The sequence below is a fragment of the Oryx dammah genome, unplaced genomic scaffold (genome assembly GCF_014754425.2).
Source record: "Oryx dammah isolate SB20612 unplaced genomic scaffold, SCBI_Odam_1.1 HiC_scaffold_2, whole genome shotgun sequence".
NCBI lineage: Eukaryota > Metazoa > Chordata > Mammalia > Artiodactyla > Bovidae > Oryx > Oryx dammah.
This window is the reverse complement of record NW_024070186.1, coordinates 91,869,502-91,884,444: the sequence shown is the minus strand read 5'-3', so window position 1 is coordinate 91,884,444 and position 14,943 is coordinate 91,869,502. Positions and strand designations below refer to the sequence as shown.

The 14,943-nt window shown below is 37.6% G+C and overlaps 1 protein-coding gene and 1 non-coding gene across 7 annotated transcripts in view; one reads left to right on the top strand and one right to left on the bottom strand.

The window, feature by feature from the left end:
• The window catches only part of GSK3B (glycogen synthase kinase 3 beta), a 212,386-nt gene that overhangs the window by 99,385 nt on the left and 98,058 nt on the right, over nt 1-14,943 (bottom strand). The gene's annotated exons all lie outside the window — the stretch shown is intronic.
• TRNAW-CCA lies at nt 10,979-11,050 on the top strand. The gene has a single exon. It is a non-coding gene; the product is annotated as a tRNA-Trp (tRNA).

Below are 14,943 nucleotides of genomic sequence, written 5' to 3'. Positions count from 1 at the left end.
TGGAATCAAGACTGCTGGGAGAAATATCAATAACCTCAGATATGCAGATGACACCACCCTTATGGCAGAAAGTGAAGAACTAAAGAGCCTCTTGATGAAAGTGAAAGAGGAGAGTGAAAAAGTTGGCTTAAAGCTCAACATTCAGAAAACGAAGATCATGGCATTCGGTCCCATCACTTCACGGCAAGTAGATAGGGAAACAGTGGAGACAGTGGCAGACTTTATTTTTCTGGGCTCGAAAATAACTGCAGATGGTGATTGCAGCCTTGAAATTAACAGATGCTTGCTCCTTGGAAGGAAAGTTATGGCCAACCTAGACAGCATATTAAAAAGCAGAGACATTACTTTGCCAGCAAAGGTCCATCTAGTCAAAGCTATGGTTTTTCCAGTAGTCATGTATGTGAGAGCTGGGCTATAAAGAAAGCTGAGTGCCAGAGAATCGATGCTTTTGAACTTTGGTGTTGGTGAAGACTCTTGAGAGTCCCTTGAACTGTGAGGAGATCCACCAGTCCATCCTAAAGGAAATCAGTCCTGAATATTCACTGGAAGGATGGATGCTGAAGCTGAAAACTCCAATACTTTGACTCCCTTCTGTGAAGAATTGACTCATTTGAAAAGACCCTAATGCTGGGAAAGATTGAAGGCAGGAGGAGAAGGGGATGACAGAGGATGAGATGACTGGATGGCATCACCGACTCAATGGACATGAGTTTGAGTAAACTCTGGGAGTTGGTGATGGACAAGGAGGCCTGGCGTGCTGCAGTCTATGGGGTTGCAAAGAGTCGGACATGACTGAGCGACTGAACTGAACTGAACTATCCTCCATAGGCTGAAAGTTTCATGAGGTTTAAAACTTTGTTATTCTTATTCACTGCCCTATCCTTAATATTGCAAATGATGCTTGGCACAGAAGAGGTACACTATATTTATAGAATAACTTTTTTCTGTAGAATTAGTATGTCATCATGCACTAATAAAGAATGACTCAGTAAAAAGTTAGGCTTGGGATAGTTGTATATTAAATGTATCTTAGGCATAAGCTTTGTCTAATATTGGCTTAATACTTTAAAAATTGCTCTGTGAAATTTATCTTTTGGATCTTTTCAGTTCAGTTCAGTTGCTCAGTCATGAAGTAATGGGACCAGATGCCAGGGAGGAATAAACAATATATTTTCATGTGAAGTAAAAGGACAGATCATGATAGAGAGAAGGGGCTATTATTTTAGATAGGGAAGTCAGAGCAGATCTCACAAAGAAGGTTAAGATCTAAAGACAAATCTGAATCATATGAAGATGAGAACCATGTGAGGCTATGGGGGGAAAGCATTACAGTTACAGGGAACTTCAAACACAAATGCCCAGAGGTGGGCTTGAAAGTGAAAGTCGCTTAGTCGTGTCCCTGGACTCTTTGCGGCCCCTGGACTATACAGTCCATGAAATTTTCTAGGCCAGAATACTGGAGTGGGTAGCCTTTCCCTTCTCAAGGGGCTCTTTCCAACCCAGGTCTCCCGCATTGCAGGCAGATTCCTTACCAGCTGAGCCACAAGAGAAGACCAGAGGTGAACTTGGCATATTCAAAAACAGCTAGAAGAATAATGTGATTTCACCATTGAGTAAAGGAAGAGGCAGGAAACAAGTACAGAGAGATAGGCAGGACAGTATGTCACATTAACTCTAATGAAACTGAATTCTAAACTAAATGAAAGGAAAGCCAAAGAGGGCAAGCAAATGACATAATCTAATTTACGTTTTTAAAGGATCATTTTAAAACTAAAAATAAATTTGGGGGAGAAAGTGGATCACAAGTTATTTTTTTGTTTGAAAGTGGATCAAGAGTTCTATTTGAAATCCTAATATTAGACATCCAAGTAACAATACTGAGGCTCAAGGTAGAAATCTGAGCTGGAAATCTGTGTCTAGGAGTCATTTGTATAAACGGGACTCAAAGCAAGAGGAACTAATAACAGAAGAAGTTTAGACAAATACACACACACACACACACACACACACACACACACACTCTCTCTCTCTCTCTCATATATCTGTATCTCTCTGCCAACCTATCTATCCATCTACCCATAGGTATGAAAAGGAGTATATCAAGTGGAACAAACGATAAAGTAGTATAAAAAACAAGAGGTTACCTTACAGGCCAAGTGAAATAAGTTTTCAGAAAAAGGCACTGACCATTTATAGCAAAAGCTGCTAAGTAAGAAATTAAATGAAAACAGAAGACAAATGGATATGGCAAATGCAGGATGTTAGTGACTCTTACAAGTGTGATTTCAGTGGTGATAAAAGTCTGACTAGAGTGAATTAAATTGGGGTTGGGAAGGAGACACAGGGAAATAACTAAAAAGTCAGAAGATTCAAAAAGAAATGATTTTCAGCTCTAGCAGAATGAACAGATCAGCAAATTTGCTCCCAAAACACATATAAAAAGAACTGTATTGTAGAAAACAATCATTTCAGAGCTCTGGAAACCAACCAAAAGCAACAACAAATCAAGAAGCATTTATTCAAGAAACATAGCTAAGATACTGGAGTTAAGACAGTGGGGCCCAGTGATCTTCTTGCTAGTGACCTCCCCTCTCAATCACCTCTCAGCTCAGCTACAGCTCTGCTACCCTGAGAATGCAACACCAGGTGGGGAAAATGACAGACTGGCAGAACATTAAGGAATACACAGGGAGATCTCGGAAATGAAAGAGGTTAAATAAACTCTCTACATACCCCTGTGCTGATTTACAGACTGTGCACACATGGGAGATCCAAGAGGGCCTTCAAGAAAGTAAATGCTGAGGCTGATTTTAAAACTGCCTGAATTTCAAATGTATTTCCCAACCATGAACAGAATCATCTAAGAAATGATGGAAGCTTTATAAATTCAAAATATCTGAACACAATCTCTAACCAATAACTGGCTGGTCACTAAGCAATGCAGACAAAGAGTCAAATCCTAAGAAATCAGGCTAAAAAATGAAAACTTGAATAAAAATTTAACACAGATTTCAGGGGTTTCAAACTGGCAGAAAAAGAGTCTAGATTAGATGCAGGTAAATTGCAAAAAAAAAAAAAAAGGAAAAGAAAGAAAACTCCCAAAACAACAAGCTTCAGGAGGATTAAAAAAAAAAGTTAACAGAACCCAGAGTTCTACAATATATTATCTAAAATTTTTCACTGTCTAAAAAAATTGTGAGACATGCAAACAATAGGGAAAGTTGATCTACACTCAGGTTAAAAAAGAAAAGGAGCCAATAGAAATTGACTCTGGGTGGACACAGCCATTGGATTTAGCAGACAAGAATAAAAAACTGTTATTATGTTCAAAGAATGTTAAGCTTCTCAACACTAGACTAGCCTTGACAATGAGTTTTTATATTTGACACCAAAAGCAAAGGCAATAAAAACAAAAATAAGCAAATGGGACTATCTCAAATTAAAAAACTTTTGCAGAACAAAGGAAATCATCAACAAAATGAAAAGACAACCTATGAAATGGGATAAAACATTTGCAAATCATGTATTAGATAAGGGGTTAATATTCAAAATATAAAGAACTCATACAACTTAATAGAAAAAAACCTTCAAATAATCTAATTTTAAAATGGTTAAAGCACTTGAATAGATATTTTTCCAAAAAAGACATACAGATGGCCAACAATACATGAAAAGATGGCTTAACATCACTAATTATCAGGGAATGTGAATCAAAACCCCACCTGTTAGAGTGGATATTATTAAAAAGGGGCAAGAAATAACCAATGTTGGTGAGAATGTACAGAAAGAGAACCTTGGAAATGTACACTGGTGCAGCATCTATAGAAAATAATAGTACACTGGTGGACGTACTATTGATAGAAATGTACACTGGTGCAACCACTATAGAAAATAGTATGGAAGTTTCTCAAAGTACTAAAAATAGAACTATCATAGGATCCAGCAATTCCATTTCTGGATATATATCCAAAGAAAATGAAATGACTAACTCACAGAGATACTCGTATTCCAAAGTGAACTGCAGTTATTATTTACAATAGCCAAGACATAGAAATAATCTAAGCATGCATCAACAATTGAGTGGATAAAGAAAATATGGTGTGTGTGCGCACACATATATATGTGTGAGAGAGAGGACTATGCCACAATTAAAAAGGATACCATGCCACCTGCAGCAACATGGATGGATCTTGAGTGCATCATGCTAAATGAAATAAGTCATACAGAGAAAGACAAATATTGTATGATAACACTTAAATGTGGAATCTAAAAAAGCCCAGCTCATATATAAACAGACTATAAAGGTGGCTACCAGAGGCTGGAGATTGGGGAAAAGGGGGAGGTGATCAAAGAATATAAACTTCAAATTATAACAGAAACAAGTTCTGAGAATTTCATAGTATGGTGACTATAGTTAATGATTCTGTACTGTATATGTGAAAGTTGCTGAAATAGTAGACCTTAAATGTTCTCACTACAAAAAATAATAATTACAAGCTGTGATATGTTAGCAGATGCTATGATGTTAATCATTTGGCAATACAAAACTGCATGAAATCAAAATGTTAACCTTAAAGTTACACAATATTATACATCAATTATATCTCAATAAAGCTGAAAAAAATTAATATACACTAAATAAATATGTTCAAAGAATTAAAGAAATTGTCGATGACCACCTCACAACAAGTAGAAAATTTCAGTAAAGAAATATTAACATTGAAAACCTGGAAATACTAGAGCTGAAAAGTGTAGTAACAGAAGTAAAGGATTCACTATGGGCTCATGATAAGATTTAAGGTAACATTTTAAAATATCACACCTATTGAACAATCTAGAAATATGTATAAAGTTAATCAAAAAAAGACCTACCAAAAAACGGATACAGGCAATATCATCAGAAAAGAGGAAAAATAAAAGAGAATATATTTGAAGAAGTAATTGCTGATAAGTTACCAAATCTGATGAAAAGCACTAATCTACTGAACCATAAAGCTTAATGAACTCCCAATAGGATAAATACAAAAAGATTCACACTGAGGAACACCCCTTTTGAACTGAAACCACAAAGGAAAAATAATGAAAGCAATAACAAAAAAATGATTAATCATACACATGTGGAAAACAATATAATTAACAGCAGACTAATCATCAGCTTAACAGAGGGGAAAAAAGCAGTAAAATTTAAAAAAATTCAAAATGCAGAAAGAAAAAAAAAAGCTGTCAACCAAGAATGCTATATACAGAAAAATTACTCTTCAAATAGGCAAAGATTGATTTTTAAATTTCAGGCTAAAAGAAAAAGACACCAGAATAGTATTTCAAATACACAAGGACAAACAGGACCACTAGAAATGGTAAATATAAATGGGAAAACAGAAAAGATTATACATTTTCTCATTTCATCAAAGACACAAACTGTATAAAACAATTATGATAATAGTGTTATTACGCTTATAACAGAAACATGACAATAATAGCAGGAACGAGAGAAGAGAAAATGAAGCTATATTGGAAAAAAAAGTACTATATTACTCTGGAATTAAGTCAGTAACTAACCAGAAGCAGATTGTAATACACTGAAATGTACATTGCAATTCCTAAAGCAGCCACTAAGAAAATAATTATTTTAATATTAAAAATCAAGACTGGACCCAAAATGGTACACTAAAAAACTTGTTCAACACAAAAGGAGGAAATAAATGAGAATGGAGGAACAAGAACAACGTGAGAGGACTTCCCTGGCGGTGCAGTGGATAAGAATCTCCCTGCCATGCAGGGAGAAGCCATTGCAACGAGAAGCCCTTGCACTGCAACAGAGTAGCCTTGCTTGCTGCGAGCAACAAAGACCCAGCACAGCCAAACACAAATAAATAAATTTTAAAATACATGAGAGATACAGAAAACAAAAGCAACATGGCAGGGGCAATTTCTTTCCTTTTACTTTTTTGGAGGCTAATTACTTTACAATATTGTATTGGTTTTGCCATACATTGACATGAATCCGCCACGGGTGTACTTGTGTTTCCCATCCTGAACCCCGCTCCCACCTCCCTCCCCATCCCATCCCTCTGGGTCATCCCAGTCACCAGCCCCGAGCACCATGTCTCATGCATCAAACCTGGACTGGCAATCCATTTCACATATGATAATATACATGTTTCAATGCCATTCTCCCAAACCTTTGCCCTCTCCCAGAGTCCCAAAAACTGTTCTATACATCTGTGTCTCTTTTGGTGTCTCGCATACAGGGTTATCATTACCATCTTTCTAAATTCCATATATATGCATTAGCATACACTTTGGTGTTTTTCTTTCTGACTTACTTCACTCTGTATAATAGGCTCCAGTTTCATCCACCTCATTAGAACTGATTCAAATGTATTCTTTTTAATGGCTGAGTAATATTCCATTGTGTCTATATACCACAGCTTTCTTATCCATCTGTCTGCTGATGGACATCTAGGTTGCTCCCATGTCCTGGCTATTATAAACAGTGTTGCGATGAACATTGGGATACACGGGTCTCTTTTGATTCTGGTTTCCTCAGTGTATATGCCCAGCAGTGGGATTGCTGGGTCATATGGCAGTCGTATTTCCAGTTTTTTAAAAAATCTCCACACTGTGCTCCGTAGTGGTTGTACTAGTTTACATTCCCACAAACAGTGTACCTGATTGTGCTAATAATGAGTGATGTGAGCATCTTTTCATGTGTTTGTTAGCCATCTGTATGTCTTCTTTGGAGAAATGTTGGTTTAGTTCTTTGGCCCATTTTTTGATTGGTTCATTTATTTTTCTGGAATTGAGCTGCAGGAGTTTGTATATTTTTCAGATTAATTTTTTGTCAGGTGCTTCGTTGGCTATTATTCTCTCCCATTCTGAAGACTGTCTTTTCACCTTGCTTATAGTTTCCTTTGTTGTGCAAAAGCTTTTAATTTTAATTAGGTCCCTTTTGTTTATTTTTGCTTTTATTCCCAATATTCTGAGAGGTGGGTCATAGAGGATCCTGCTGTGATTTATGTTGGAGAGTGTTTTGCCTATGGTTTCCTCTAATAGTTTTAGTTTCTGGCCTTACGTTTAGATCTTTAATCCATTATGAGTTTATTTTTGTGTATGGTGTTAGAAAGTGTTCTAGTTTCATTTTTTAACAAGTCGTTGACCAGTTTTTCCAGCACCACTTGTTAAAAAGATTGTCTTTTCTCCATTGTATATTCTTGCCTTCTTTGTCGAAGATAAGGTGTCCACAGGTGTGTGGATTTATCTCTGGGCTTTCTATTTTGTTCCATTGACCTATATTTCTGTCTTTGTGCCAGTACCATACTGCCTTGATGATTGCAGCTTTGTAGGAGAGCCTGAAGTCAAGCAGGTTGATTCCACCCGTTCCAGTCTTCTTTCTCAAGATTGCTTTGGCTGTTCGAGGTTTTTTTGTATTTCCATACAAATTCTGAAATTATTTGTTTTAGCTCTGTGAAAAATACCATTGGTAGCTTGATAAGGATTGCATTGAATCTATAGATTGCTTTCAGTAGTATAGTCATTTTCACTATATTGATCTATGAACACGGTATATTTCTCCATCTATTTGTGTCCTCTTTGATTTCTTTCACCAGTGTTTTTTACAGTTTTCTATATACAGGTCTTTTGTTTCTTTAGGGAGATAAATTTCTAAATATTTTATTCTTTTCATTGCAATGGTGAATGGAATTGTTTTCTTAATTTCTCTGTTTTCTCACTGTTAGTGTATAGGAATGCAAGGGATTTCTGTGTGTTGATTTTATATCCTGCAACTTTCTATATTCATTGATTAGCTCTAGTAATTTTCTGGTGGAGTCTTTAGGGTTTTCTATGTATAGGATCACGTTATCTGCAAACAGAGTTTTACTTATTTTCCAATCTGAATTCCTTTTATTTCTTTTTCTGCTCTGATTGCTGTGGCCAAAACTTCCAAAACTATAGTAGTGGTTGAATAGTAGTGGTGAGAGTGGGCACCCTTGTCTTGTTCCTGACTTCAGGGGAAATGCTTTCAATTTTTCACCATTGAGGATAGTGTTTGCTGTGGGTTTATCATATGTGGCTTTTATTATGTTATATTCTTTCCATATCTGCTTTCTGAAGGTTTTTTTTTAATCATAAATGGATGTTGAATTTTGTCAAAGGCTTTCTCTGCATCTATTGAGATAGTCATATGGCTTTTATTTTTCAATTTGTTAATGTGGTGTATTACACTGATTGATTTGCAGATATTGAAGAATCCTTGCATCTTTGGGATTAAGCCCACTTGGTCATGATGTATCATCCTTCTAATATGTTGTTGGCTTCTGTTTGCTAGAATTTTGTTAAGGATTTTTGCATATATGTTCATCAGTGATATTGGCCTGTAGTTTTTTTTGTGGCATCTTTGTCAAGTTTTGGTATTAGGGTGATAGTGGCCTCGTAGAATGAGTTTGGAAGTTTACCTTCCTCTGCAATTTTCTGGAAGAGTTTGAGTAAGATAGGTATTAGCTCTTCTCTAAATTTTTGGTAGAATTCAGCTGTGAAGCCATCTGGACCTGGGCTTTTGTTTGCTTGGAAGATATCTGATTGAAAGTGAAGTCGCTCAGTCATGTCTGACTCTTTGCGACCCAGTGGATTGTAGCCCACCATGCTCCTCTGTCCATGGGATTTTCCAGGCAAGAGTACTGGAGTGGGTTGCCATTTCCTTCTCCAGAGGATCTTCCCAACCCAGGGATCAAATCCAGGTCTCTTGCATTGTAAGCAAGACGCTTTACTGTCTGAGCCACCAGGGAAGTCCTGGTTACAGTTTCAATTTATGTGCTTGTGATGGGTCTGTTAAGATTTTTCATTTCTTCCTGGTTCAGTTTTGGAAAGTTGTACTTTTCTAAGAATTTGTCCATTTCTTCCACGTTGTCCATTTTATTGGCATATAGTTGCTGACACTAGTCTCTTATGATCCTTTGTATTTCTGTGTTGTCTGTTGTGATCTCTTCATTTTCATTTCTAATTTTGTTGATTTGATTTTTCTCCCTTTGTTTCTTGATAAGTCTGGCTAATGGTTTGTCAATTTTATTTAACTTCTCAAAGAAAGAGCTTTTGGCTTTGTTGATTTTTGCTATGGTCTCTTTTGTTTCTTGTGCATTTATATCTGCCCTAATTTTTAAGATTTCTTTCCTTCTACTAACACTGGGGTTCTTCATTTCTTCCTTTTCTAGTTGCTTTAGGTGTAGAGTTAGGTTATTTATTTGACTTTTTCCTTGTTTCTTGAGGTAAGCCTGTATTGCTATAAACCTTCCCCTTAGCACTGCTTTTACAGTGTCCCATAGGTTTTGGGTTGTTGTGTTTTCATTTTCATTCATTTCTATGCATATTTTGATTTCTTCTGTGATTTGTTGGTTATTCAGCAGTGTGTTGTTCAGCCTCCATATGTTGGAATTTTTAATACTTTTTCTCCTGTAATTGACATCTAATCTTACTGCACTGTGGTCAGAAAAGATGCCTGGAATGATTTCAATTTTTTTTGAATTTATCAAGGCTAGATTTATGGCCCAGGATGTGATCTATCCTGAAGAAGGTTCCATGTGCACTTGAGAAAAAGGTGAAATTCATTGTTTTGGGGTGAAATGTCCTATAGATATCAATTAGGTCTAACTGGTCTATTGTATCATTTAAAGTTTGTGTTTCCTTGTTAATTTTCTGTTTAGTTGATCTATCCATAGGTGTGAGTGGGGTATTAATGTCTCCTACTATTATTGTGTTATTATTAATTTCCCCTTTCATACTTGTTAAGGGTGCTCCTATGTTGCGTGCATGTATATTTCCAGCCCTTCACTTTCAGTCTGTTGTGTCCCTTATTTCGAGGTGGGTCTCTTGTAGACAACATATATAGGGGTCTTGTTTTTGTATCCATTCAGCCAGTCTTTGTCTTTTGGTTGGACCATTCAACCCATTTACATTTAAGGTAATTATTGATAAGTATGATCCCATTGCCATTTACTTTGTTTTGGGTTCGAGTTTATATACCCTTTCTGTGTTTCCTGTCTAGAGAAGATCCTTTAGCATTTGTTGGAGAGCTGGTTTGGAGTTGCTGAGTTCTCTCAGCTTTTGCTTGTCTGTAAAGCTTTTGATTTCTCCTTCATATTTGAATGAGATCCTTGCTGGGTACAGTAATCTGGGCTGTAGGTTATTTTCTTTCATCACTTTAAGTATGTCCTGCCATTCCCTTCTGGCCTGAAGAGTTTCTATTGAAAGATCAGCTGCTCTCCTTATGGGAATCCCCTTGTGTGTTATTTGTTGTTTTTCCCTTGCTGCTTTTAATGTGTTCTTTGTGTTTGATCTTTGTTAATTTGATTAATATGTGTCTTAGGGTGTTTTGCCTTGGGTTTATCCTGTTTGGGACTCTGGGTTTCTTGGACTTGGGTGACTATTTCCTTCCCCATTTTAGGAAAGTTTTCAAGCATTATCTTCTCAAGTATTTTCTCATGACCTTTTTTTTGTCTTCTTCTTCTGGGACGCCTATGATTCGAATGTTGGGGTGTTTAACATTGTCCCAGAGGTCTCTGAGGTTGTCCTCATTTCTTTTAATTCTTTTTTCTTCTCTACTTCATTTATTTCTACCATTCTACCTCACTAATCTTATATTCTGCCTCCATTATTCTACTGTTGGTTCCCTCCAGAGTGCTTCTGATCTCATTTATTGCATTATTCATTATATAGTGACTCTTTTTTATTTCTTCTAGGTCCTTGTTAAACATTTCTAGCATCTTCTCGATCCTTGTCTCCAGGCTATTTATCTGTAACTCCATTTTGTTTTCAAGATTTTGGATCATTTTCACATCATTATTCGGAATTCTTTATCAGGTAGATTCCCTATTTCTTCCTCTTTTGTTTGGTTTGGTGGGCATTTATCCTGTTCCTTTACCTGCTGGGTATTTCTCTCCTTTTCATCTTGTTTATATTGCTGTGTTTGGGGTGGCCTTTATCTTCCCTGGTGGCTCAGAGGTTAAAGCGTCTGCCTCCAATGCAGGAGACCCGGGTTCGATCCCTGGGTCGGGAAGATCCCCTGGAGAAGGAAATGGTAACCCACTCCAGTATTCTTGCCTGGAGAATCCCATGGACAGAGAAGCCTGGTAGGCTAAAGTCCACGGGGTCACAAAGAGTTGGACACGACTAAGCAGCTTCACTTATACGGGCTTCACTTACTTTCCGTATTCTGGCAGTTTATGGTTCCTCTTTATTGTGGAGGTTCCTCACTGTGGGTGGGGTTGGACGTGTGGCTTGTTAAGGTTTCCTGGTTAGGAAAGCTTGTGTCGGTGTTCTGGTGGGTGGAGCTGGATTTCCCCTCTCTGGACTGCACTGAAGTATCCAGTAATGAGTTTTGAGATGTCAGTGGGTTTGGTGTGACTTTGGGCAGCCTGTATATTGAAGCTCAGGGCTATGTTCCTGTGTTGTTGGAGAATTTACATGGCATGTCTTTCTCTGAAACTTGTTGACCCTTGGGTGGTGCTTGGTTTCAGTGTAGGTACGGAGGCATTTGATGAGCTCCTATCGATTAATATTCCCTGGAGTCAGGAGTTCTGTGGTGTTCTCAGGATTTGGACTCAAGCCTTCTGCTTCTGGTTTTCAGTCTTATTCTTACAGTAGCCTCAAGACTTCTCCATCTATACAGAACCGATGATAAAACATCTAGGTTAATGATGAAAAGTTTCTCCACAGTGAGGGACACCTGGAGAGGTACACAGAGTTACATGGGGAAGAGAAGAGGGAGGAGGGAGATAGAGGTGACCAGGAGGAGAAGAGGGGGAATCAAAAGGGGAGAGAGCAAGCTAGCCAGTAATCACTTCCCTACATGCTCTCCACAGTCTGGATCCCTCAGAGATGTTCATGGAGTTACACAGAGAAAAGAAGAGGGAGGAAGGAGACAGAGGTGGCCAGGAGGATAAACGGGGGAATCAAAAGGAGCGAGGCAGATCCAGTCAATAGTCAGTTCCCTAGGTGTTCTCCATAACCCAGAACACACACAGAGATTCAGAGTTGGGTAGAGAAGAGAAGGGGGAGGGAAGAGATAGAGGAGACCTGGTGGAAAAAAGGGAGAGTCAAAGCAGGAGAGAGCAATCCAGGCAGTAATCTCACTCCCAAGTAAAAATGGGTACTGAAGACTGGGTTCTTAAAGGTACAAAATTGATAACAAATACCAAAAAGCAAAGATTAAAAATCTAGAGTAGAGGTTAGATTCTCAAAAATACAATATTAAAGGAAAAAACAAAGTCACAAAAATTATAAAATGTATATATATGAAGTTTGCTTTAAAAACTGGGTCTTTTTTTTTCCTGCAAAGTAATAGTAGGTTATACAAATGAAAATTAAAGGAGTAATAGTTAGTGACCAAGTGAAGTCGCTCAGTAATATCCAACTCTTTGCAACCCCATGGACTGGTAGCCTACCATGATCCTCCATCCATGGGATTTTCCAGGCAAGAGTACTGGAGTGGGTTGCCATTTCCTTCTCCAGAGGATCTTCCCGACCCAGGGATCAAACCCAGGTCTCCTGCACTGTAGGCAGATGCTTTACCATCTGAGCCATAAGGGAATAGAGGACTTTAAAATAAAAATTAAAAAAAATTTTGATTAAAAAAATGACAATAGTAAAAATATATCTAGGACTTTCTCTGGTGGTGTTGTGGACAGTGTGGGGTCAGTTCATTTTAAGATAGTTCCTTGATCTGGCTTATTCTTCTGCAGGGGCAATTTCAACCAAATGAAAAACTATATAAAATACGATTAAACATACAATCAAAGGCAGGTTGTCGGACTAGATAAGAAAAAGAAGCAAGCTCCAACTATATTCTTTTGGTAACAGGCATGGCTTCATATTCAGATTCAAAGACAACAGCTTGAGCATAAAAATATGGGAAAAGATATACCATGCAAACAGCAACAAATGAGATCTGGAATGGCAATGTTATTAGCAGACAAAGTAAATTTTAAGAGAGCTAGAAATATTCCCATTTCTTGTAAGATAAAGCCTAAATCACTTCATAATCCAATCCCTCTTTATCAACTCAATCTTTTCCTCCACTCAAGGCCAATGTGGTAACTAGACCCCACTTCTCACTCTTTGAGTGTATCATTTCACTCCCATTTCTAAGCCACTCATCACATTTAGCATGACTGGAATGTCTCTACCCTCCCTCCCTCCTACACACATTCTATCCATCCTTTAAGTTCCTATTAAACTCCTATCTCTTTCACAAGGCCATCTCCAGCTGCCCCGGCTCACACTAATCTTTTCCAACATCTAAATTACTTAGCACCTAAGAATTATTTTGGAATTTATTATATATAATCTCTTGGCTTTGTTTTACTTTACAACCATAGTTCAATACTATTATATAACATACTGCTTTTCTAAAAGTAGCTTATGAAAATCAGATATTATATCACTGGAGACATACACACAACTTGCCCAACCAGCTTACTCTAAGTGCCTGTAGAGCAAAATATGAATTTTGTCTCTATTAATACATCACCCACAGGGCTCTCAAGGCCTGGCCAAATTCACCTTATTTTCTAGACAGTGAAGTAGCCAGGGCTTCATCTCTCGCCTCTTTTCAGCTATCTCAATTACCTCTTCCAGTGTCAGGGCTTCAAGGCTGATGACTCACTCCCACTGTTATACTGCCAGACCAGATCATCTCTCCTGCGTACTCCAAAATCTTTGAGCCAGCTGCCTACTTGACAACTCCTCTAATGCACATCTTAATGTGACCCAGCATGAGCAGAATCCCTCATCTTCCTTAAACCCGTTCAACCGGTCTTGGTGTTGACAACTCTACCATTCCAGCTGTGCAGGCCCAAAATTCTGAAGTCGTGATTCCTCTCTCTCTCTCTGACCTCACCTTCAATCAGTCAAGAAATACTGTTGACTTCACCTACAAAATATATTCAAGGTCACAACAACTGTACTCTGAAGCATTTAACATAAATGGAAATTTATGTTTACACAAAAACCCTGCAGATCAATGTTCACAGTTTTATTCAATAGCTACCAGATGTCTTTCAATGGGTGAATGGATAAACAAATTACGATAAATCCATACTATGGAATACCAGTTAGTAATTAAAAAAAAAAGAGAGAACTAACCATTGACACATGCAACAGCTTTAGTGAATCTTTAGAGAATTATGCTGAGCAAACAAAGCCAATCTCAATAGGTTATATATTGTATATGATTTCATTTATACAGCACTCTTGAAATAACATTAGAGAAATGGGGATAGGGTCATAGATTGTTGCATGGGGTTAAACTGGAGTTTAGGAGTGGAGAGATGGTGGGAGAGAAACGAGTATGGTCATAAAAGGGCAAAAGAGGGTCCTTGGTGGAATTGTTCTATATCTTGATGTCAGTAAATACACAAACCTACACATATAATAAAACTGGGTAGAATTAAATACACACACACATACATACAAAGTAGTATAAGAAAATATGATGGAGAATGTGAACAGTCTCCATATGGAGACTGCTGGATCACACTAATGTCAATAATCCTGGTTGATACTGCACTATAGTTTTGCAAGATGTTATCAACTAAGGAAAACTGGAGAAGAGGTACAGTATTGTCTTAGTATTAACTGCATGGTTATCTACAACTATCTCAATATAAAAACTATGTGTGTATGTGTATGAATGTAAGTGTACCTCCAGGATTTGATCATTTCTCAACACCTCCCTAGTGCAAGTCTATTTGGAGTCTTTTGCTTAAATTACTAAATAACTTCCTAAATGGTCTTTCAATTTCCTGTTACCTTCCATATGCTCAACAAAGTAGGCAGAGTGATCTTATATTCTAAAATGTAAGGCAGGGGATTTCCCTGGTGGTCTAGTGGCTTAGAATCTGCCTGCCAGTGCAGGGCACACAAGTTCGATTCCTGACCTGGAAATATTAC